Raw genomic sequence first — 25,463 nt, 5'->3', positions numbered from 1 at the left:
GCTGAAGAAAAAGTCCTATCAGACTACCCGTTGGACTTTGAGGCAGTTGACAAGTACTGACAGGCAAGCGGAATGCACCTCGGGCAGTGGCTGAAGGAAAACCCTGGGTGTGGGAGGAGTTTGGAGAGGCCATGGAAAAAGACTTTCACACTGCTTTGAAGATATTCTAGCAAACCTTCAAGGAGACCTTCAAGGAAAGGAAAGCGGTGCTATTCCAACACAGTATATTGTGTTGGTGGAGCACTGCGGAATTCAACAGAGGGTATTGTCGGGAGGTGGAAGAAATACTTTGAAACCTCCTTAATCCCACTGACACATCTGGGGACGAGGGAGGCAACTTATCCATCATTGGGAGCGAGGTCACTGAGGCAGTTTGGTGTCAGAACCCCTGGGGTGGATGAGGTTCACCCTGAGCTGCTGAAGGCTCTGGATGTTGGTTGACAGATACAGAAGGAACAATGCTGTTTACCCTCCTGAGGATATTTGAGGGTACATGCAGCATGTGTTTTGTGCACTTCAAGAAGGCATTGGACTGTGTCCCTTAAAGTATCCTGTGAGCACTGCTTCGGGAGTATGGGAGTATTGGAGCTATTCGGTCCTTATCCAACTGTTGCATGAGCAACATGTCGGACTTGTGCCTAGTGGGTGTTGGATTCTGCCATGGCTGTCCTTTGTCATGATTCTATTCATAATATTTATGGACAGAATTTCGAGGCGTAGCCAAATGGCGGAACACTTCTAATTGGGCTGAAGTGATTCTCTTGTCTCAGCTTTTCTCTGATGATGTGGTATTGTTGGCTTCATCAGGTGGTAGCATCACACTAAAGAAGTTTGCAGCCATTGGTGATGCAAGAATCAGCACCTCCAAGTCTGAGGGATCGCCCTCAGCCAAAGAATGTTGGAGTGCTCACTTGAAGTCAGGGATCAGCAGGAAGAGTGGATTGCAGGAGTTTAAGTGTCTCTGCCTCTTGTTCACAAATGAGGGAAGAGGGGACCTAGGTAGATCAACAGACAGATTGGTCCAGTGTTGTGGATGCTGTACTACTCCATCATGGTGAAAAGAGAACTGAGCGCATTTTGTTAAATTACTGCTGGAGTTTCTCAGGAATTTACCCAACTTCCCATTAAAGAAGGAAGTTTTTTCAGCATTTTATTTGTTGGGTTAGTGAGAAGCTAATTTCTTACCATCAAATATAAGATTTTCATGCTCTAAAATAGAACTACAGGGTGGTCCTGTAGTTTGTGTTCTTTTTGTTACACATTAGTATATGTGAGGGGGCAAACTCCTTAAGATGGGTGGTGACCATGGTGGCCATTTAGAAGTCGCCATCTTGTATATAACTTTTGTTTTTTCAATAGGTAGAGGGCCATGTGACACATCAAACTTATTGGTAATGTCACAAAAAAAACAATGGTGTGCTTGGTTTCAACATAACTTTATTCTTTCATGAGTTATTTACAAGTTTCTCTTTGTTCACAGCCATTGACACGAGGTTAACACTTGAGGAGCAGATTAAAATCGTGTTGATATCTGGTGAACGCAGTAACCAGGTCATTGCAGCAAATTTCAATGCAAGACACCCTACGAGACCACCCATCTCCCATGCTACAGTTAGCAAACTGCTTGCTAAGTTTTGTGAAACTGGTTCAGTGTTGGATTTGCCAAAATGTGGACGCAAGAAAACTGTCACTAATGAAGAAACATCAGTGGCTGTCCTAGCTTCATTCAGCAAGAGCCCACAGCGTAGCACTCGCCGCATGTCACTGGAGAGTGACATTAGTCAAACATCCCTTCGGCGGATATTAGCTACTCACAAATGGCACCCTTACAAACTCCAGCTACTGCAGCATCTCAACGAGGATGACCCAGATCGGCGCACAGAATTTGCAGAATGGGCAAAACAAAAATTGGAACAGGACCCTCAGTTCACGCAGAAGATTTTGTTCAGTGATGAGGCAAACTTTTATGTGAATGGTGAAGTTAACAAACAAAACCACCGCTATTGGTCCAATATTAACCCACATTGGATGGATCCTTCCAAGACTGTTGGAACAACAAAAGATAAGATAAGATAAAACTTTATTAATCCCTCGGGTGGGTTCCTCTGGGAAATTCGGTTTCCAAAAGTACAGCACCGACAGAAGTTACAGAGCATGAGCAGAATATTATATATATACACACACACATATAAATACAGAGACATATATAAATAAAATATACGAAGGGGATACATAGAATAAATAGAAATAAAAATAAAAATACAAGTGAATTGCATATTTCAAGTATTGAGGTCTATTGCACCGTTGACTATTAACAAAAAGTATTGCACAGTGAAGTGAAGAGGCACTACAGCTTAGTTGTTCCCCCCTCCTTTGTCCTCCTGTTCCCCCTCCCTCTCCCCTCCAGAGAGGAGTTAAACAGTGTGATGGCGTGTGGGACAAAGGAGTTTTTAAGTCTGTTGGTTCTTGTCTTTGGGAGAAGCAACCTGTCACTGAACAGACTCTTCTGGTTGTTTATGGCCGTGTGCAGAGGATGCCCAGTATTGTCCATAATGTCCAGCAGCTTCTTTAGTGTCCTTTTCTCTGCCACTGTCGCCAGAGTGTCCAGCTTCATGCCGACCACAGAGCCAGCCTTCCTGATCAGTTTCTCCAGCCTGGATGAGTCCTTCTTTGCTGTGCTGCTCCCCCAGCACACCACAGCATAGAAAAGTACTCCAGCAACCACCGACTGGTAAAACATCCTGAGGAGCTTCCTGCAGATGTTAAAAGTGATGGTTTGGTGTGGTATATGGGGTACAACGATAGTGGGTCCATTCTTCATCAATGGAAACCTCTAGGCCACTGGATATTTGAAATTGCTACATGATGATGTGTTTCCCTCTTTATGGACTGAATCTGGCACATTCCCTGAATTTTTCCAGCAAGATGGTGCACCACCACATTATGGGTGCCAGGTCCGAGCATTCCTAGATGAACGGTTTCCTGGAAAGTGGATTGGTTGTCGTGGGCCAGTTGAATGGCCCCCAAGGTCTCCCAATTTGACCCCCTTAGACTTTTATCTTTGGGGTCATCTAAAGGCAATTGTCTACGGTGTGCAGATACGAGATGCTAGGCTCCACCATCAGCCAGCAGGCCACAGCCAGGCTCTACCTGGCTCTACTCTACCTTATTCCTTATCACTGGTTTATTTCCTAATTCTCTCCCCCCCCCCCCCCCCCCCCCCCCCCCCAAAAAGAGATTGGGCACTAAGAGAAATCAGTCTGTAATCCTACAAAAAAAATGTGTGAAAATAAATTTTTTTTATTTTTCTTCTGCTTCTTTTATCTGGAAACGTGCAACCTAATCCCGATTTGATTTTAAAACTCGAACAGGTCTTGGTATCACTCATTTAAATGTCAGAAGTCTTCTTCCCAAACTTGATTTTGTGACAATTTGGATGAAAGAGTTAGATACTGATATTCTTATATTATCAGAAACATGGCTTACAAAATCTATTACTGACAAAGACATTGCAATAACTGGCTATAATCTTTTCCGTTGCGACTGCCCCAGAAAGGGTGGCGGGGTTGCAATTTATGTAAAAAGCAAATTCCATGCTACTGTCCATTCATCGTTATCTGTTTGTAAACAGTTTGAACTTTCTTGCCCTCAAGCTCCAACTTTTCAAGGGCTATTTTATTACCATTGTGGACTGTTATAGACCCCCCTTGGCTAGTAGTGAGGCTTTAGTTTCACTTAGTGAAAAACTATCTACTTTAGATTTTAATGAAATTGTGCTGACTGGAGATTTCAACAGGGACTGGTTGTCCTCTGCCTCAGCAGTTTTAAATCCATGTGTGATTCATAAAATCTCACAGAACTAATTTACAGCACATCTCGTCCAAATCTTAAATGTCCAGAAAAGTCATCACTTATTGATTTATTTTTAACTAACATGCCGTATAAATATTCTCACACTGGGGTTTTCGCAAATGATTTCAGTGACCACTGTGTGGTAGCTGTAATCAGACAATTGAAGCTCCCCAAATCAAGGCCACAAATAGTTTTTAAACGAGATTTTAAGCATTTCTGTGAGCAAGCTTTCTTTAATGAAAAGCGCATATTTAGAGTAAAATGCAGAAACAACCCTTGGTTTTCTCCTCAGCTCTCCAGTCTACTCAAAAAAAGGGATGCTGCCTGGGCTAACGCCAGAAAAACTAAATCTGAAGCGGATTGGCTGATTTTTAGACAGCTCAGAAACCGTTCAACTTCCTTAATTAAAAAGGCCAAATCAGAATTCTGTCTTTTAAAAACTACTAAACATTTAAACGATCCTAAAAAAAATTCTGGAAAGTAATAAAATCTTCTTATGGGGACATAACTACAAATGAGATGCCAACTTTTGTTGTAAAAGACTCCTGCACTTTAACAGAGAAATGTGACATTCTAAACTGCTTTAATGAGCATTTTGTTTCTTCAGGATCTCTATTTGTGTCATGATCAGGCTGTGTGCAGGCAGGAGAGGACCTAAACCAGCTGGACCTCAGCCACCCTCACCCGAGGAATAGATACGGGTGCAAGGGAAAGCTGGGCCCGCGCTGCCCTGGGTACAGGAACTGGAGGTGGCGAGCGGAGCACAGGAGCAATAACAGTAAGTGGGTAAACAAGGTTAATGGTGCCAAACACAGTTTCAGTAAACCACAACTTATGGTGGGCTGGTTCTAGCAACTCTGCTGTACATAAGTCGTCCATGGCATAATTAGCAGCCTTTAAAACAGTAATTATGGGGACAGATTCAGGCTTAGCAAACCCTGGATCAGTAACTCTCAGCTCAGAATGGGTGATTACAGAAGCAGGTGTATTTTCACAGACCAACTCAGACTGAACTGGCTGGTGGGCTACACAGTCCAGAGGTGTAACAATGTCAACCAGTCTTTTGATGTGTAAACTCAGTGTTAACAGGGACTGGCACACAGGCATGGTGAGCTCGTTTACATCTGAATGACTGCGGAACACAAAACCCAACCTGACTCAGTAGGTCTGAAGCAGTAAAGGAGTAAACACAACATGACGCATACTGACGAGAGACTGTCAAAGTAAAACAGGAAGTAGGTTCAGACAGGAGGAGAGAGAGCACAGACATAACGGGCTGGGGAAAACATTAAATGAAACACAAGGAGGGGAAACGAGGGCTCACAGATACACAGAGGGGCACACAGGGGGTAATCAAATAAGGAACATCTTTAACAGAACCTAGGAACCATGGCATAAGGAACAAAATACAAAAATACAAGAAAACTATGAATGCTGGGCCAACATGGCCCAGGACCATGACGATTTGAATCTTTATATCCAGATTTCAAACAGCTTAATCAACAGGAGGCTCTCTCTTCAACCACTCAAACTGAATCTGTGGTTCAACCCTTCAGTTTTTCTCCGCTAAATGTTTTTTAGGTCCACAGGGCTTTAAATCTGTTGGATCTAAATAAATCTGCAGGACCAGATCAACTTGATCCCTATTTTCTTAAGTTGGCTGCAGATTTTATAGCAGAACTTACATTTTTAATCTTAGCCTCTCGAACAGTTGTAATATGGAAATCGGCCTATGTTCTCCCTTTGCTTGAAAGGAGGTGATCCTTCAGATGTTAATAACTACAGGCCCATATCTAAATTGTGTGTTCTAGCAAAAGTTCTAGAAAAGTTCATTAGTGAACAACTGAAAGACTTTTCGAACAAAAATTCAGTTCTTTCCCAACATCAGTCAGGATTCAGAAAACAACACAGCACAATAACTGCTGTTATTAAAGTGGTTAATGACATCATTGATTCAATGGACTGCAAAAAATACTGTGCTGCTCTTTTTCTTGACTTGTCAAAGGCTTTTGATACAGTTGCCCATGCTATTTTATTAAATAGACTAAACAATATTGGTGTATCTGTAAATGCTGTAAGTTCGTTTTCAAATTACTTGTCAGCAAAAAAACCAGTGTGTCCATGCAGCTGGGTCTTCTTCCTCCTTTCTCCCAGTATCTAAAGGAGTTCCGCAGGGCTCCATATTAGGGCCATTGCTATTTTCTCTTTACATAAACAACCTTTGTGATAATTTGTCAAATGCTGCATTCCATCTTTATGCAGATGATACAATTATCTATTGTTCATCTCCTTCAGTAGCACAAACTCTGCTGTTTCTGCAGTCTGCCTTTGATGTCGTTCAGTCCTTGAACTCAACTTAAGTTGGTGTTAACCCTTTAAAACCGGTCAGAGCGGTCACGCTCTGTTTTGCATAACTATTTTTAAATCCCGGTAGCACTGCAACCACGTAAGCTAGCGCAATAATTTTTTTTGCATATGAAACCTGAGGAGTTGTACTTACATTGTATACCATTAGCTTGTCCTCGGTCACAGTTTCCTTCCACATATAGCTTTGCAAAAACTGCATAAAAAGCGCTTGCAGCAACAAAAACATAATATTCCAGAAACACGCTTTGCCGATCCGATCAGCTGTTCATAACACTTCCTACGTTGGAATAGACGTCAGCGCGAACTTTTGCATGTCCGCCATGACCTGCCCGAAACCGGAAGAGACGTCGTTTTTGCGGAAATGTAGGTTTTTTTTTACCATATAGCCTCATGAGCCTATACTGGTGTTTTTAAAAGTTATGTTTGACTTTATGAGTTTCTGTGTCATTTCTGGGATGCTTAGGACTCATATTGCACTGCTGGAAATAGTTTATTTTGATGCATATGCTGCTTTTTTTGCAAATTTGCAGTATAATATTTATTTTCGTTTTTCCTGCAGTGTATAAAAATTGGTGTATTTCAAAAATAAAACTATGAAGACACTCAAAATAAATTTCCTGTGGTAGGAAACTATTTTGTGCAACTTTTTTGTATTTACAGTTTCGAGGGATAAGCCTCTTAAATTTATCTAACTAGAAATATATGTAAAAAATGCAAAAACGATTTTCAATTTTTTTGTAGTTTATTGCACTTTTTTGCAATTTATGTAATTACTATGCACTTAATGCATACATATTATTAAAATCTGGCCTGTAATGGTTGTATTGATGTATAGCAACTTGAAATGCTCCCAAAAATGGCGCTGAAGCATGTAAAAATATAATATAAGCTCTGGCGGACTTGGTTCTATGGTAGGTCTTAAAGGGTTAAATGCAGAGAAATCCAAGTTCATGTTATTCTCAAATAGCAAAGAGTTGTTAGCTACTTCTCCTAAGATTAAAAAAATTCAAGGAACTGAAATTGAAATGGTCACATCTTACAAGTATCTAGGGATCATTATAGATCAGAATTTGTAGTTTAAGACTCACATTCAAAGGCTTGTGTCGAAGTTAAAACTAAAACTAAGTTACTTTTTTAGAAATCAGTCCTGTTTCTCCCTCCAAGTGAGAAAACAATTGATTCATGCAACTTTTTTACCGTTATTGGATTATGGTGACCTGCTTTTTATGAATGCACCTGCCCACTACCTAAAGAGGTTGGATACTGTTTACCATTGTGCTTTACGTTTTATTACTGGCTATGGAAATCGTGTACATCATTGTTCTTTGTATGCTGCTGCTAAATGTCCATCTTTGCATATTCACAGACTCTCCCATTGGTTGATCTGTATCTATAAATCTCTCCTTGGGCTGGTTCCTTCTTATTTATGTGTTTATATGTGTAAAAACCACAACCAATACAGCCTTCGTTCTCACAATATCATACAATTGATTGTCCCAAGAATCAAACCAGAATTGGGGAAAAAGGCTTTTAAATATGCTGCCCCTGCTTCCTGGGATAATCTGCAGAAGGAACTGAAATTATCAGAATTGGTTACCTCGGGAGAGTTTAAGTCTGTCTTAAAGGAACGAGAGAATAACTCTTTTACTCAGTGTGATTGTTTTTAATGTACTCTTAATTTGATCTGTTATTGTATATTTTTCACATGTTTGCATGGGATATTGTATTTGTTTTACATGTTATATACTTATGTGGAATGTGTATTTGGACGTTTGTTGCCATGATGCCAGATTTTTAATCTCAATTAGATTTTTTACCTGGATAAATGAAGGACTAATAAAATAAGGATATAAGTGACCCATTTTTAGCACTAAACCTGGCTTTAGCTATGTTAAACCCAAATATCACTGATGCATCTCAAAACACACTTTCACAAAGCAGTGTGCACCCTTCTGCAAACAATCATAATGACCTTTTAGAAATGCTAAATTTAGCTCTCGCCTGATTAGCACGTAGTGAAACAATTTTGCAAAATAACTTTCACAGTTCGGATGTGGAGCCAGGGCAAATCCAAACAGTGTCAAACGCTGCTCATTCTCAGCCTAACACAAAACATTTCTTCTTCTGACCCGTTCTACGACCTTAAGCAGGCTTTAGCCGTGCTGGCAGAAAGAGAGGGTGAGGTTCAAATACCCCCCAAGCTGTTAAGCCAGATAAATAGGTTAAATGAAAACCATTTCAATGACTCTCATTACCGGCAATCGTGCGGCTTTTCCCAAAACAATTTGCAAATACCAGATAATGAATCAGTCCAAGACAGACCCTGGAAATCATCATTTGTTTCAACAAGGCAGCAACCCCGAACAGAGTTGAGCCAGCAATTTAACACAGTCATCTATAGTTGTTAGAAATAAATTGAATAACGTTGAAATTAGACACATTTTGAATTTCCCGTATTGAGATGATATACCAAATTATGCACAATATTATCAAGGCATAATGGGCAGTGCCCATGAAATAACAATTAGGATTTTCTCAAATGTGCAACCAGGCGATGTTGTACAGTTAGAGCTGATAGTTAAAAAATAATGTTTCGATCATTTTACGCAATAGTCACGAGTTTGAAAATGTATTCTTGACGGTCAAATGTGTGATGGATCGCTTGAGCTCACAGCTCAGATTGTTAGACCCCTGTCTGGTGGTGGAAAGAGACTGCTTAGACAGATACTTAACAGCAAAACCATTAAGAAAAAAACCATTAACCCTACAAATAATTTATGTTTTGCAACAAGTCTGGCCCTCCTTCTGCATCCTGATTTTAACAATCTCCAAGCAGAAACCTTAGTTAGAGAAATTCAGCAAAAAGCAGGTCTAAATGATCAAACACCGGTCAGCTTTAAACAAATAAATAGTTTTGAAAATGTGAGGCCAGCCACCCTTCGGAGGAAGCCCTTTTCCCCGACTTGTGTTGGCGATCTTGTTCTTTGAGTCACTACACACAGCTTGTGACCATAGCTGAGGGTCGGGATGTAGATCGACCGGTAAATTGAGAGCTTCGCTTTTACACTCAGCTCTCTCATCACCACAACAGACCGGTACAGCATCCGCATCGCGGCGGCCACTGCACCAATCCGTCTGACGGATTGGTACTTATATGGTGACCTTATTACAAGTTGATACATTAGCTAGACATTAGCTAGACATTAGCTCCCAGGTCCCAGCTGAGCGTGAGAGAAGACTGAGTCACAGGTCAGAGGATAGGCACCAGTACAAGGAGGAAGAGAGCCTAGAGGGGCAGGAGGGGGTTGATAGAGTTTTCCATGATGTTTTATGCAACATAAACCCTTGCTCAAAGAGAAACGCTGAATATGTAATGCGTAGAATATTAGCATCAAAAGGTTACAGCGGATGGAATGAGGACGGTGAATTCATCTATAGAGACAACCTTATACCAGGAAGTCATGTGTTCGACTTGATGAAGTTTTTAGCGAGCTCTCGCAAGATCAAAACAAGCGTTAAACTAGCAGGCTGGAGTTTGCTTAAATGGACTTTGGCGGACTTAAAAATTCCCCTTTCCACAATCGGTAATGCATCAGTTCAAAGGGAAATAGCAGAGCTTAAACATTCACGAGAAACCGGAAAATACCAGGCATCATCAGACGAAGATATTATTCAGAAAAAAAAGAAGAAAAGCAAGACAATTGTCTTATCGCCGCTATCGGGCTGTAATGATTTTTTTAACCAGATTTAAATGCCGCTGTTGCTCTTGTTGTTCAAAGGATGGATACGTCTGGGTGTGTTGATCCCTTGTTCCGGCTTGTTGCAAGCTCGTTTCCCGCAAGCTCCTCTGCACTTTGGGTGTTGCAATGCAGCTCAAAACAGCCCTGTCAAACAATGTAAAGGCAATCCTCGTGTGTTAGCAGGTCGAAAGTTTCACCGGCTTTGAGCTGGTGGAAATAGAGCTCATTCTGTCTGAAGTTGAAGGCATATCACCAAAAACCACCTGAGCTCCAGTGTTGGTCAAGTTACTTGAAAAAAGTAATCAGTAATTAATTACTGATTACTTCCCCAAAAAAGTAATCCCGTTACTTTACTGATTACTTATTTTCAAAAGTAATTAATTACTTAGTTACTTAGTTACTTAGTTACTTTTTAAAAACATGATTTACAAACTGAATAGGTGATAAAGCGATAGATCTTTCAGCCCAATTCTACTTTTTCTACATAATCCATCATACAAAATGTAATCAAATGGAAAAGTCTCTTTTTACTTTATGCATGAAGCAAAATTTTAATTATATGCACCATTCTCTGACTGGAAGAAGTTATTTTAACATTTAAACCTATTTTCTGCACATTCAAGCACATAATATATATATATATAAATGTATATATATATATATGTGTATATATATATATATATATATATATATATATATATTTGTGTTTACACTCACTCTTTCAGATGCAAGTAAAACACAGCAGAAAATAAATAAAGTCAAAGACTAGCGGTCCTTTTGCTCTATTTTCACCTGTAAAGCAGGAGTAGAGTAGGCGGAGGTTTATCCTGGTGCAGGTGTGCCGCAGCGGTCAGTGGAAGGATACCGCAGTTTCTCTGTGAGTTTCTCATTACGACGTAGCTACTCGGTGCTTGCTTGGAAGTTTAGGGTTTTTTTTTTTTCGCTGTAAAAAGAAGTTTTCTTCCCACGCACAGCGGACACTAATGTTTTTGTCACTTTTTACGGAATCAAACTCAAAATAAGGTCAGTACTTCCACGCTTTAAACGCTGCACGCTCATACTCTCTCTGCACTCCATATATGATCCATTGTTGATCTGCACACAGCTGTTGTCACGAACATCACACTCGGTTACATCACTGTCATGAGACATTCTCGCAAGAAAATCACGGTTTTAGTAACGCAGTAACGCAGCGTTCCTACGGGAAAGTAACGGTAATCTAATTACCGTTTTTGCAATAGTAATCCCTTACTTTACTCGTTACTTGAAAAAAGTAATCGGATTACAGTAACGCGTTACAAGTAACGCGTTACTTGTAACGCGTTACTCAGCAGAGATGGGCAGTAACGCGTTACAAGTAACGCGTTACTGCCCATCTCTGCTGAGCTCAGACGGAATCTCTCTTTGAGTGGATTAGCGGGTGTTGGTTGAACCATACAAAGATGCTGTCTTGTGAATTGTGATGGCGTCGCGGAAGCCCTGTAGCTGGTTACAGGGGTCTGGGCGAGCAACGTTAAGTTGACAGCTCTGAGATCCATATTGTTAAAGAAGGACAGAAAGGTTTTTTGTTGTTGTTGGAAAAAAGGCTAGGGTTTTTCAACTACTTTCTCAGTTAAATACAAGTGTAAAATTTTAGATTATTTATCCTGACTCTGACCCCAACTTCGAACCTATCGCGGAGATGGTAAAATGGGACCTGTTGCGGATTGGCTGTGTGGGGCCCGCCCGCTGATATCTCATTGGTAGCGGGTGAAGGTAGGCATGCCTCGAAGGTGGAGCTGGTGTGGGCCCAAAGTTTCGAACTACCTAGGAAGCATTTGGGAGCTGAGACGGGGAGCAAGACAGATTGCCATTTTATTTTCTGAATTTCCTAGTTCGGATTAAACAAATGCAAATAGAATGTAATAACGTTTTCCATCCTGTAACTCTCGCGATCCTCACTGTTACAAAAGCATGAGTTTAACTAAGCAATTTGCTATGGTGTAACACATTTTCACACACACACACACAGGTGTGCGGATGGGAGCGCGCACACACATACAAACACAAGCACGGGCCCATAAACAGATGGTATTTTTGGCCATATAAATGTAAACTTTTTTTGCTTAGAATGAGAAAAATGTTATTAGAAAATCCATATTTTCCATGATCATATATATATATATATATATATATATATATATATATATATATATATTAGGGGTGCAACAATACTCGTATCGATATTGAACCGTTCGATACAGTGCTTTCGGTTCGGTACGCATATGTATCGAACAATACAAAATTTTTAATTTATTTTTATCAACTTTCCTTCTGACGGTGCTGTCTGTGTTGAGTGCTCAGTGGATCTGCGCTCGACAGTGCAGCCTAGGCAGAGTAGTCGAACACAGATTCACTGAGCGCAGCGCAAGCTAGCGAGACAGAAGTAAAGCTCTCCTTGCAACATGGCAAATTGAACCTCCCCCACCCTCATTCAGATCTGGCGTTTGGAACTATTTTGGTTTTCATGTGACGTATGACCCTGAAGGTAAGCACGTCATGGACAAAAGTAAAACAGTATGTCGGATGTGCCAGCAATGCTCAATTACATTGGTGGGAACTAGTGTGTTAGCGCAGTTAGCTCGTTAATGTGTTGGCCGTCCAGCCCCACGCGCGGGACAATCCGCGGTAGCTTGTTAACGGAGATTTGCCGTGTTGTGGCGTTAACGTCATTTCAGATTAACGCTGACAGCACTAGTGGGAACACAACGAATATGACTGCACATTTACTCTGACATCATCCTAGTGCAAAGACAAGTGGAAGCAGACAAAAACAACAAGCATGCATGCTACAAACTTTAGCCGAGTCATTTAGACAGCCGTTAGCACATGATTCTCCTTATGGGGACCTGATATGTTTAATATGCTGCTGAGAATATAGCCCAGAAGAAGCGTATAGTATAGCTTTTATTTTGGAAAGAGACATTTCTCTGTAATAAACTCTCTTTTCCAAAGATGAGTGATTTCTCCATCAGATAGATTTATTTTTTTATTACTTTGTTGTTTTAGCAACATTAAATTTAAAAACTGTACTTTTGAGTTAAAATATATTTATAATTTTAATAAATGACAAATTAAAAAGGCATAAACATTTTTTTTTGTATCGAAAAAATATCGAACCGTGACACCAAAGTATCAAACCGAACCGAACCGGGAATTTTGTGTATCGTTGCACCCCTAATATATATATATATATATATATGAATGATATGATATATCCTTCTGACATCTCTTGAACTCCGACTGTCACCAAGTAATGTGTGTGTCTGCATTTCCTAAATCAGAAGCAGGTGTTAAACCGGTAAAACAGAATAAACACGTTTGTGCAGGTGCAGTCAAATTCCCCCTCTAGCTTATTGGTGGTATAAGATGAAAAATGTCGACATTTAGGAAGTATTAAATCTACAAAACAGTCATACTGATGGGTGTTGTGGGCCCTGTTAGAATTTAGTTTTTTATCTTTGATATATATATAATTTTATGTTTCCCAATAACCTTATAACATCAGACATTTATGCCTTTAACTGCACAAATATATATTTATAGAATAGAGTGTTGAAAGTTGACCGGTAACAAAAAACCTAGACACAAACAAAGCGTGAGAGAGCACTCTCGTTCTCTTTAACTGTTTAATAAATTGAAGAAAAAAGATACTGTCAGTTTTTTTGTCTTCTCTCTATAAAAAAAACATGATACGACACCTTTTGGTGAGGACTGATAACTGTTTTACGGCCCTCTAAAGAGCTAATCAGTAACACAATAGCTTTAAATCAACAGATCTCTGCAGATAGAAATGATCTGAAAGCATGCATGTCCCTATACAGCCAGTACAGCAGTTTATGGTGAGGATAGAAAGATTTACCTGCAGCCTTCAGAAGCTATGCTCTTCTACTTTTGCAGTTTCCTGACCGCTGATCTTCTTCTGTTCAAAGTCATTCAAAGTGTCTCCTTAAATAAAGAAATACGACTCCACCCCCACGCACGTCTACCACATGATTTACAGGAAACCCTGTACTTCTCAGCAGCACTGTTTACTTTCACTTTCAGTGTGTGTGTGAGTAAGAGTGTTTGTGAGTGTACGTGTGTGTGTGTGTATGTGTGTGGAGTGTGGAGGTTCTCCCCCCGTGCTTTTCCCACAGTCCAAACATGTGTAGTTGGTGGGGTGATTCTAAATAAGCCATAGATGTGAATGTGAGTGCAAATGGTTGTCCTTCTCTCTGTGTTGACCCTGTGACAGATTGTACACACCTCTTGCCCTATGGTAGCTGGGATGGCTTCCAGTACCAGGAGGCTAAAATATATGAAAATATATGGTCATTTATATGGTCATATATATATATATATATATATATATATATATATATATATATATATATGACCATATAAATTTTTTATTAGAAAAAAAATGGATTTTATTGTCAAACTGCAGTTATTGATGATGTTCCCTATTAATCAGTTAGTTGGCAAAACATCTGAAAAAAGAAAAAAAGTGTGTTAGATCACTATATCCACCAATTTAGATTCCACTCGGCCTTAATCTTAGGTCATCGTCTGACTGAAGGAGGTCGAGCTATATCACTCATGCGACCCTGTTAGGGTACCTAACCAAAACAACTGGGTCCCTTGACCCAGGTACCCTAACAGACACATCAAAATGCCTCTAACCTGAGCGTGCTCAGAAATTGAACATCATCTGTTCCCACTGTCATCTTGATTACCACGGATGAAGAACGAGTGAGTGATGATCTCAGACCGTTTCATCTCTGTGATTGAAAAAACAATACTTAACCTGAAAAATAAACAGGTTTATCGACTGATGACCAATCAGAGAACATGATGATATTCATATAGCTCAAACGTTCTTACATCAGAGATATTTACAGACTGAACAACAACAGCATCAACAATAATAATAATGACAACACTGTTAAATGTCCTGCCTACTTCTGCAGCAGAAAATGATTCACTGTCAGGTTTGTGGGATAAAGAGGATACAAATGCTGGACTTCCTGATAGACAACAGTACATTTATTTACATTGAAAACCAAGCAAATGTGTGCAAAGAAAGCCCCAGTAACGTGGTCTTCCTTGGAAATCTCCCAGCTCTCCGAATTCTTTTCTCATGGTGTAAAGAACAACTCCTTCAGCAATATTTACAGAAGTGCTCAGCTCCCTCCAGACGCTACCTGCAGGCTTCCTGGAAAAACATGACACAATGATTAGTTCACTTCTCACTGATGAACAAAGACAGTTTCACTGACAGTATCACTCATCGCCCCAGCTTCGACTGAAGCTCTGCACTCTAAAAAGTAATTCAGAGGCTTAGTAAATATGCCTATAAATACAAGTTAGACGACCTTGCTAAAATCTTTGAATATCATTTAAGTAACTATTTGAGTTGGATGTATTGAAATAAATGTCTAAAATTTAAATTTATGTTTTTGTGTTAAAATAAGGTATTTATTTACAATTATTTAAGACAAAAAATCCAGTATTTGGTTCACAGAATACCTATTTTTGCATGTACTTAGTATTTTGTTTGTAATTGAATCAAAATATTTGAGAAATAGTTATTTATACTTATCAGTATCTTGGAGTAAAATCGTTAATTACTCAAAATCAATATTATTTATCTTCAGCAAATATAACTACAAAGTTTAACTAAAACATGTTAATGTAGAGTAATTGATTATTAGTGCGTTGCAAGAACAAATAGCCTCACAGGAAATTTTTCATTTCATCACAACGACTGTTAACGGACACAAACTCAAGCCACCTGGAAAATTTTCTGGTAAGTTGACTAAGAGCAAACTGTTAATATAACGTGAATGCTGTCTTAGCCACTCTGTGGTGAAACCTTTGCCAAAGAGCGGACCCTGCACCAGCGGGAACAATGCCAGGATGAAGAAGAAGAATAACAATAAATATATATACACACTTTGAGACTGAGGTAAGGGGAGTAAAAATACATTGAGTACTTTACAGTAATAACAGTAATAACATTTAGTGTTAATAACAGTCTAAAGCTGCTATGTTGGTCATTTTTAAACCACTTTGAAATCGCTTTAAATCTCAATTGTATATTGTAAATTTTACAGTTTACAGTGTGAAATAAAGTGACCAGCATGAGTGGGATTCCAGAAAGTAGGATTGTCCATAGAGCAGCATCTGTATTTACAAAGGCAGTGGTATGTGGAGTTCGGTAGAGTCAGTTAGTGGTTTGTGTGGGTGTGTTTGTTTGGCGGGGGGGGGGGGGGGGGGGGGGTCTGGTAGTGAGTTCAGCAGTCTGGGGGATCAGGCCCCAATGCTGCGATAGCGTCTGCCGGATGAGAGGAGGGAAAAGACTCTGAGTCTGTGTGAGGGGTCAAGCACGATGCGGGAGGCCTTACTGATGCAGAGTTTGTGAAAGATGTAAAATGGTAAATGGCCTGTATTTATATAGCGCTTTACTAGTCCCTAAGGACCCCAAAGCGCTTTACATATCCAGTCATCCACTCATCCACACACACATTCACACACTGGTGATGGCAGCTACATTGTAGCCACAGCCACCCTGGGGGGCACTGACAGAGGCGAGGCTGCCGAACACTGGCGCCACCGGGCCCTCTGACCACCACCAGAGGGAGAGATGTTCCAATTATCTTGGTAGCTGCTTTGACGATCCAATGTAGCTGGCTGAGGTCACCAACTTTGCAGTTTCCAAACCACATGGGGATGCTGCTGGTCAGAACGGGCAGGAGGGAGGTTGGCCCACTTCACAGCTGTCTCAGGAAGTGGAGGTGCTGCTGGGCCTTGTTGGTGATGGCTGTGGTGTTGGTGGTCCAGGTGAGGTTGTCTGAGATGTGAAGTCCCAGGAAATTGGTGCTGTTAACAGTCTCTACTGGGGAACTGTGGATGCTGACTGGTGTGTGAGTGGAGCGAGTCTTCCTGAAGACGATCATCTCCTTGGTTTTGTCCAGATTCAGTGACAGGTTGTTTACACTGCACCAGGACGCCAACTGCTGAACCTCATCGCTGTATGCTGACTCGTTGTTGTTGCTGATGAGTCCAAACACGGGTGTGTCGTCAGTGAACTTGATGATGTGGTTAGAGCTGTGTAGGGGGTTGCAGGTGTGTGTCAGGAGGGTGAATAACAGAGGGCTGAGAACACAGCCCTGAGGAACTCCTGTGCTCAGCCTGATGGTGCAGGAGATGTTGTCGCCGATTCGGATGAACTGAGGCCTCTCTGACAGAAAATCTAGTATCCAGTTGAGAGAGGTGCTCAGTCCCAACTTGCTGATTTTTGTCGAACAGTTTTCGGGGTTAGAATGAATGCTGAGCTAAAGTCTATGAACAGCATTCTGAAGAGGTGAAGTGCATTGGAAATTGTCACGACTGGGGCAGCAGTCGTGTGATGAATAAATGAGGACCCAAGATGCAGATGGTGATGGAGATGCGAGTGGAGGTTTATTTACAGTGAAAATAACAGAAGTGAGGGCAGGATTGAAAATAAACCTAAACTGGGTGAAACTAACAAATAAACCTGGAACATAAGGTCAGCGGGAGAAACTCAGAGATAGCAGATGGGGACGGCAGAACAGGGAGACGTAGAGAAACATAGGGAATGAACACAGACGACGTGACGAGGAGCAAAGGCAGACACGCTGTATAAATACACACACCAGGTAATTAGGAAATGGCAGACAGGCCACAGCTGGAACTAATGGACATAACGAGACACAAACCTACAAAGTAAAACAGGAAACACACAGACTGTTTTACACAACCAACTGGGGACACGATCAGAACGCAGAGGAGAGACACAGGTAGGGATGATAGAAACACAACTCAAACCCTAAGAACAAATACAAAATCAGAATAAACTAGAAAAATGATAATAATCAACTTAAAGCGCTGGGTCACGACCCAGGACCATGACAGAAATAGCATCCTCGGTCGACCTGTTCAGCTGGTATGCAAACTGCAGCAGGTCCAGTGAGCAGGGGAGGATGCTCTTCATGTGTGCCATGACAAGTCTCTTGAAGCACCTTATGATGATGGGGGTCAGGGTGATGGGACAGTAGTCATTCAGGCAGGATACAGAGGATTTCTTTGGCCCCAGAATGATGCTGGCATGGCTTTCTTTGCTTGTGTGTTGTTCAGGGCATCAAACTGTGCGCAGAACTTTTTCAGCTCCTCAGGAAGTGTGGCATCTCCATCACAGCTGCTTGGTGGAGGCTTGTACTGTGTGATGGCCTGAATGCCCTGCCATAAACTGCAAGAGTCCTTTGTGTTGTGGAAGTTGCTCTGGATCTTTTGTGTATGTGCACGCTTTGCTTGTCGGATGACGTGAGAGAGGTTGGCTCTGGCTGTTCTGTGAGCTGTTTTAACAAGCAGCATCTTGCTCTCTCAGACATGCATGTATTGCTGCAGTGAACCAGGGCTTCTCATTGGCTCTTGTGGTGATGTTTTTGGAAACCGTTACATCCTCTGTGCACTTAATGATGTAACAGATCACAGATTCAGTGAACTTGTCCAAGTCCAAGAAGTCATTTCAGGTGGCTACATCTTTAAACATGTTCCAGTCTGTGCACTCGAAACAGTCCTGAAGTGCTGAGACAGCCCCACCTGGCCAGATTCTGATGGTTTTTCTGGCTGGTCTTGTGCTAGCATTAGGTGGGACATACACTAATATAACAAGTAGCAAGATAAACTCTCTCGGTAGGTAGAACGGGTGACACTTAACAATTTAAAACTCCACCTGGGGTGAGCAGTGGCGACTCACTTCAGCAGAGTTCATGCACTACAATTTGTTGATGTAGATGCACAAACCACCGCCCCGGCTCTTACCAGACAAGGAGGCTTCTCTGTCGGCTCGATAGCATGCTCGATAGCATGGTAGCCCGGTTAGCTGGATAGCTAGCTATGCAACATACCTCAGCCGCAAAACAAAATAAAAAACAATAACAATATAAACACTGAATTTTGCCGGAGCGCTATCAGCCGCTGCCTGCTCATAGCCGGAAGTAAATCCAGTTTATAAATCTGTTTTTTAAAGAGAAGAAAATCTGGTCCTTACTATCAAGCAGAGAAGGTAAGAGCAATTTCTCTAAGTACTTATGGAGGATGTATGTGTTAATTCTGATTTCAAGTTAAAAAGGTAATAAGTTTTATGCAAGCTGGGAAGAAAATAGTTGTTACTCTAATGGGTGGACTTGGTTGTAGAAGTACACACAGGCTCATTTTTTGCAGTGAATGCAATTTATTTACATTAATGAGGGGTATTTACAGGGGACAGGGCTACTTACAGTGACAAGGTAAACGTGTGAAGACAGAAAGGGAAATAAACAGAGCCGAGGAGTGTGGGAGAATTGGTGGCATACTGGAGCGATCTGAGGATGAGGGAAAAAACAGAGTTAAGGGGATGATGCCGAAAGTTAAACATATGCAAACGGGGAGAGTTGGAGAGCTTACTTGATACACAGAAAATACAGACATGGCCGGTGACCTTCTGTAACCATAGGCAAGGTAAATCTCCGTCATCCGGGAAGACAAACTCCACAGAACAGGCAGGCGAGCAGGTGGTGGAACTGGCTAGTGCGAGGGCAAAAACAGTCAGGGAGATGAATCCTGAACATAAGGTTCAAGTAGCGTTAAACTCGCGGATAGTACTGTAACTAACAGTGAAGTGTTCCAACGTTTTTCTTGTGTTTATATTTGTAAGTTTCCTTTAATTGTGGAACTTTGTTTTGTAATTGGTGGTAGTGGAAGTAACGCAGCACGGACTGAGTTTGTGGTGACACAAGAGCAGAGAAGCATGGCGCTCTGTGAGTTCTGCTGCATCGTCCTACTGCTTTAAACTGGACTTAAGTTTTAAAGAACACATAAGTTAAGTTAAATTAAACCCAATTGTGGACTTACCGTTGAGAGAAGTAGCGGCTCGCGCGAAGAATGGACATTCTCCCGTTTGGCTACAGCCAACACGTTCTCACTCCCACAGCGTAACATTTTACGCTAGGTGACAAATCGTCCACATATTACGTTTTCGGATACCCACCACGTTCCTAAATGACGAAAAATTAGGAAATATGAGAACCGTATGGACTCAATCTACACATGTTCGCTCTTTTTCTTCAAATCGCTTAGAAACACGCTATTTAACATCATTAAAGTCCTGGTTAAGATCAGGAAAAAGGTTATGGTTAGGGCTAGGGATAAGGTTAAGTTTAGGGCTGCAATACAGGGCTGGAACGTCTATTACCACGGGAGCGTCATTGCACTGGATTTCAGCCATAACCCGCCGAAGGTCTCCTTTTGCATTCATCAGGAACGCCGCGGGACGTGACAAAACGTCGCCATGTTACGTCTCGGGAGTGAGAACAGGCTGCTACAGCAGGCAATGAGGTGTGTTCAGGGTGCCTCTGTTAATTTGAGAAGAAGAAATTAAGCAGTTACTGCATGAATGTAAAACTGAAAGCCAAAGGGAAGGGGACCGATTTCAGCACACAAGTCACATACGTAACTCACCAGAGTTACACTTACCACAACAAGCTGTTATACATCCACAGCATGATGGTGGCATCGCAGCACTTGCCATGGTATTAGCAGATTCTATTAGTGCCAGTCGTCTTCCTATGCCAGAGCCGACAACATTCAGTGGTGACCCGCTAAAATATAAGAACTGGAAGGCTGCCTTTCAAACTTTAATCGAAAGAAAAAACATACCAGCCTCTGAGAAAATCTACTATTTGTGCAAGTACGTTAGTGTACCAGCTAAGAAGGCTGTTGAAAACTATTTCCTGTTAGGCACTGAGGCTGCTTATAAGGCAGCATGGGAAGTATTAGACGAGAGATTTGGAAACTCCTTCCTTATTGCCAAAGCCTTCAGAGACAAACTCAGTGCATGGCCCAGAATTGGCTCCAAGGACAGTCTGGAACTTCAGGAATTTGTGGACTTTCTACGGAGCTGTGAAGCTGCGGAAAGCCAGATTAAAGGTCTAGAGGTTCTTAATGATTGCAATGAGAATCAAAAAATCCTCTCCAAGCTCCCCGATTGGTTGACATCAAGGTGGAATAAGAAAGTGTTGATGATAGAGGAGGAGACTGGCAGATTTCCAAGCTTTAGCCAGTTTGTGCAGTTTCTCATAAGGGAAGCCAGGATCGCATGCAATCCTGTGACTTCACTCCATGCCTTGAAACAGTGCGATGGAGAAAAGGCCAAGCCACAACGAAACCAGACTCCTGCAGCTAAAGTTCTAACAACAAACACTGATGAGAAGATTGCTGCCAGCAGTTGTCTGTTTTGTGAAAGACCAGGCCACAGTCTGTACAAATGTAGAAAATTTCTGGAACGACCAATATTGGAACGACACAGGTTTGTTCAAGATAATAAGCTATGCTTTGGTTGCTTAAAGCCTGGACATCACTCGAGAGACTGTAAGTACAGAAGCACTTGCAGTACATGCCAGAAAAGGCATCCAACTTGCTTACATGATGATCGAAGAGAAGAACAGAAGACATGAAAGACTGAAGGAATAAGGCAGGAAGCTAGACACAGAGAACAAAGCAATGAACATCTAGAAGAAAGGGAAGCTATAGTAATAAGTGAAGCAACATCCAACAGAGTTCAGCATGACAACACCAACATTCAGACATCTACAATCATTCCTGTGTGGGTTTCAATGATGAAAGAGCCTGACAGAGAAACACTTGTGTATGCTCTCCTTGATACGCAAAGTGACACAACCTTCATTCTTGAGGAGGCAGCAGATTCTCTAAATGCAAAGGGGGAACAAGTCAAGCTAAGGTTATCTACTATGGCCTCTACAAAGTTGTAGCTTGCCAAAGGATCTCTGGGTTGCAAGTTAGAGGATTCAACTCAGAGAATAAAATAACTCTTCCTACAACCTACACAAGAAAGTTCGTTCCGGCGAATAGAGACCACATACCCACACCAGAGACAGCAATGGCATGGCCCCATCTTGAGCAGATTGCAGATAACATTGCTCCTCGTCAAGGGTGTGATGTTGATCTACGAATTGGCTACAACTGTTCTCAGGCACTTCTTCCTAGAGAGGTGGTGTGCGGTGAAGAAAATCGACCATTTGCACAGAGAACAGACTTGGGATGGAGCATTATTGGACATGGCAGCCCATACGTAGACTGTGGAGACACTATTGGAGTGAGTCATCAAGTCATCACAAGGCAAGTGACACCGGAACTTCAGCTTCCATCAAGACCCAAACAGGAAGTTCACTATGTATGCAGAACACAGATCAAGGAAGTCATCTCATCTGACATAATTAAAGCGCTTGAATGTGACTTTAATGACAGAGTTGCTGAGGACAATCATTTCTCTCAAGATGACCTCCAGTTTTTGTCAAAATTGAAACAAGGAATCAAACACAAAGAAGATGGTCATATTGAGATGCCTCTTCCATTTAAACGAGAAAGGCCGAGCATGCCAGACAATATGGTGTGTGCTATCCATTGCCTTAAGCACCTAGAAAGGAAATTAAGGAAAAACAGCAGATATTACCAGGACTACAAAACCTTCAAGGAAGATGTGTACCTGCAAAAACAATGGCGCAGAGTACAGTTCTTAGCCAACAGCTTTTGGGAACGGTGGAAAAAGGAATATCTGTTGAATCTTCAGAGCAGACAAAAATGGAACAGAGCAAGACGAAATGCGAAAGTCAATGATATTGTGCTTCTCAAGGATGATTCTGCTCCACGTAGTCAATGGAAGATGGGAAGGATCATAGATGTCTATCTGGGACAGGATGGAAAGGTGAGAAGTGTAAGGTTGTTGATCAGTGACTCAACTTTAGATGCTAGAGGAAGGCGCACCACAAAACCAACCTATCTGGAGAGACCTATTCAAAAGACTGTAACTCTACTGGAGGCTAACTGAAGAGTCACTTTGCCAATCCAGCAGTTCAATTAATGTTAAATGTGATTTCTTGTTATATCCATACATGTTAAGTTTTATGGGAAAATCACAGGTGATTTGGTGGGAGTGTAACTAACAGTGAAGTGTTCCAATGTTTTTCTTGTGTTTATATTTGTAAGTTTCCTTTAATTGTGGAACTTTGTTTTGTAATTGGTGGTAGCGGAAGTAACGCAGCACGGACTGAGTTTGTGGTGACACAAGAGCAGAGAAGCATGGCGCTCTGTGAGTTCTGCTGCATCGTCCTACTGCTTTAAACTGGACTTAAGTTTTAAAGAACACATAAGTTAAGTTAAATTAAACCCAATTGTGGACTTACTGTTGAGAGGAGTAGCGGCTCGCACGAAGAACGGACTTTCTCCCGTTTGGCTACAGCAGGCAATGAGGTGTGTTCAGGGTGCCTCTGTAAATTTGAGTTTCAATAAAAGTGCCATAAAAAGGCATTTATGTGTCTATACCAGGGGTCGGCAACATGCGGCTCTGGAGCCGCATGCGGCTCTTTTGTCCTTATACTGCGGCTCTGCGTGGTTTGGGAAAATAAATTAGAAGTATTTAGCTGAAGTGTATTTTATTTGTGTTTAGTTCTTTTTTTAACTTGTAGTTCTAAATTGGAAGATTATTGTGATTTTGAAATATAAAAATAAAATTATATTATATTATTTTTTCACCGCTCAAAATAAGCGTCACACTCACGGAAGCCGGTGTACCCGCCGAAACGCCGTGCATTTATCGAGACTTTCGACCCCAGGTAGGCCAGTTATGGATCTTCGGATCGACATTATGTCAGCAGCTCCACCGTGAACTATGTTAAAACAAACACCGCTCACGCCTCACAGATGACAGCTTGAAGTCCTGCGTAAAGATGAAAGCCGATTTTGCAGATGCTGTGCGCAGAGGTTTGGGACCATAAGTCTTATTGTAAACATATCACGGCAGACCCGACAATGTTTGCATGAACATGCTTTTCAGCATCTCTTTACTGACCATTTTTCACACACGGTTGCTGTACGCATACAGCCGGCTGTAGCTTTTCAGCTCACAGTCCGACAACACAACAGCAGAGACAGCACAGACTTTAAGTGATTGTGGGTGCCACTCAGGTGCGTCCGCCTCCCCTGCAGCGGCGCCGCAGACCACGCCCCGCCACACACATTAACCAGGTAAAATACATATTTAGGCGGAATTTTGCAAATATCTATTTTTCCTTTTTTAGCAGCATAGTGCTTTTTTCCAATTACTTTTTAAAAGTCAGGTCAAGGCTCCAAAAGCACAAAGGCGATATGAGGGTGGTGGCTCACAACAGTTTTTGTTTGCTGGATCATTTTAGTTCAGCGTCTTTCCTTTTGTTATATTTCTTTAAGAGTTCAAAATGTGTTAATTACATAAATTAAATGTAATTTTCTCTGTAGCACTTCATGGATGTCATAAGCAACACAGCTTAGTTGCTCTGTGGATTCTTTTAAAAAGCAGTTAAAAACTTTTCTGTTCAAACAAGCCTTTTGTTGATCTACGTATTTTATATTCTTTACATTATTTACATTTGATCTTTTACATTGTGTATAATGTCTGTTGATTGTATTGTTTATTTTAATATTTGTGTGCAGCGTTTTCTGACTGCCTGTCTGTGAAAAGCGCTTAATAAATAAACTTTACTTACTTTAGTTGTTCACACAAAGCATAAAGGTAAAAAAAACAATATATGCAGTGTTATCTTCATTTTAGATTTCAAAAAGTATTTGCGGCTCCCAGAGTTTTCTTTTGCGTGGAAACTGGGTCCAAGTGGCTCTTTGGGTGTTAAAGGTTGCAGACCCCTGGTCTGTACCTTTGTTGTTTGGATTTACTGTGATAAGAGTTATTGTAAACATGTTTCTTATTGTAATTGTTTTGTTTGGGTAGTTCTCACGATGATGATGATGACGACGCTGAGTGATCTTGTCGCCGAACATTGAATAAATCATCTGTAAACAAGAACTTGTCCGCGTGGTGGCTGACGGGAGCTACAAGTACAGCAAGGCACGTTACTACTTGTGGAAGCAACAGTACTCCGACACCAGACATCCGTCACACAGCTGTTTAACCTCTTAAGCCCCAAGCCTAACTGATGTCCTGCCTTTTGCCCCTGTATCGGGGGGGGGGGGTTGGGACTTAAGAGGTTAAACGCTCCCTCTCTGATGACGTTGGATTTGCCGCAAGTGTGCTGGGATCTCGCAAAGCACTGCCCCGCCTATCTGTGCCGGAAAGGGAAAACTAAACCCAACAACCTCACCCACCAGCTCCTAATAATAATGATATTGAGCAAACATTTGATGTTGGTTTTCTGCTGCTTTTTTAGAACTTGAAAAAAATATCAATTAAAAATAGTGACCATTTTCAAGATTAATGTAGAGATGTGTAAATAGAGTTAATACACCATTTTGTCAGCTCCACATTGTGGGACACATTTTTTTAATTTACTTTATAGATAACAGCTAATGGGATGGCAGTGTCTTAGACAGCAATTTTCTTTTCATTGTGAAGTTACTTAATACCTAGTGTAT

General features: G+C 41.3%; 1 protein-coding gene across 1 annotated transcript in view; it reads right to left on the bottom strand.

The window, feature by feature from the left end:
• LOC146498600 (uncharacterized) overlaps positions 1 to 13,913 on the bottom strand; it is a 41,945-nt gene extending 28,032 nt beyond the window's left edge. Inside the window, exon 1 of the mRNA XM_085141360.1 lies at positions 13,861 to 13,913. The gene's annotated coding sequence lies outside the window, so the exon portion shown is untranslated. The remainder of the gene's footprint in view (positions 1 to 13,860) is intronic.
• Positions 13,914 to 25,463: the final 11,550 nt, after the last annotated feature.

The sequence above is a fragment of the Neolamprologus multifasciatus genome, chromosome 18, assembly GCF_963576455.1.
Source record: "Neolamprologus multifasciatus chromosome 18, fNeoMul1.2, whole genome shotgun sequence".
Classification (NCBI taxonomy): domain Eukaryota; kingdom Metazoa; phylum Chordata; class Actinopteri; order Cichliformes; family Cichlidae; genus Neolamprologus; species Neolamprologus multifasciatus.
The sequence above is the reverse complement of the archived record's forward strand: the minus strand, read 5'-3'. Positions and strand labels throughout refer to the sequence as shown.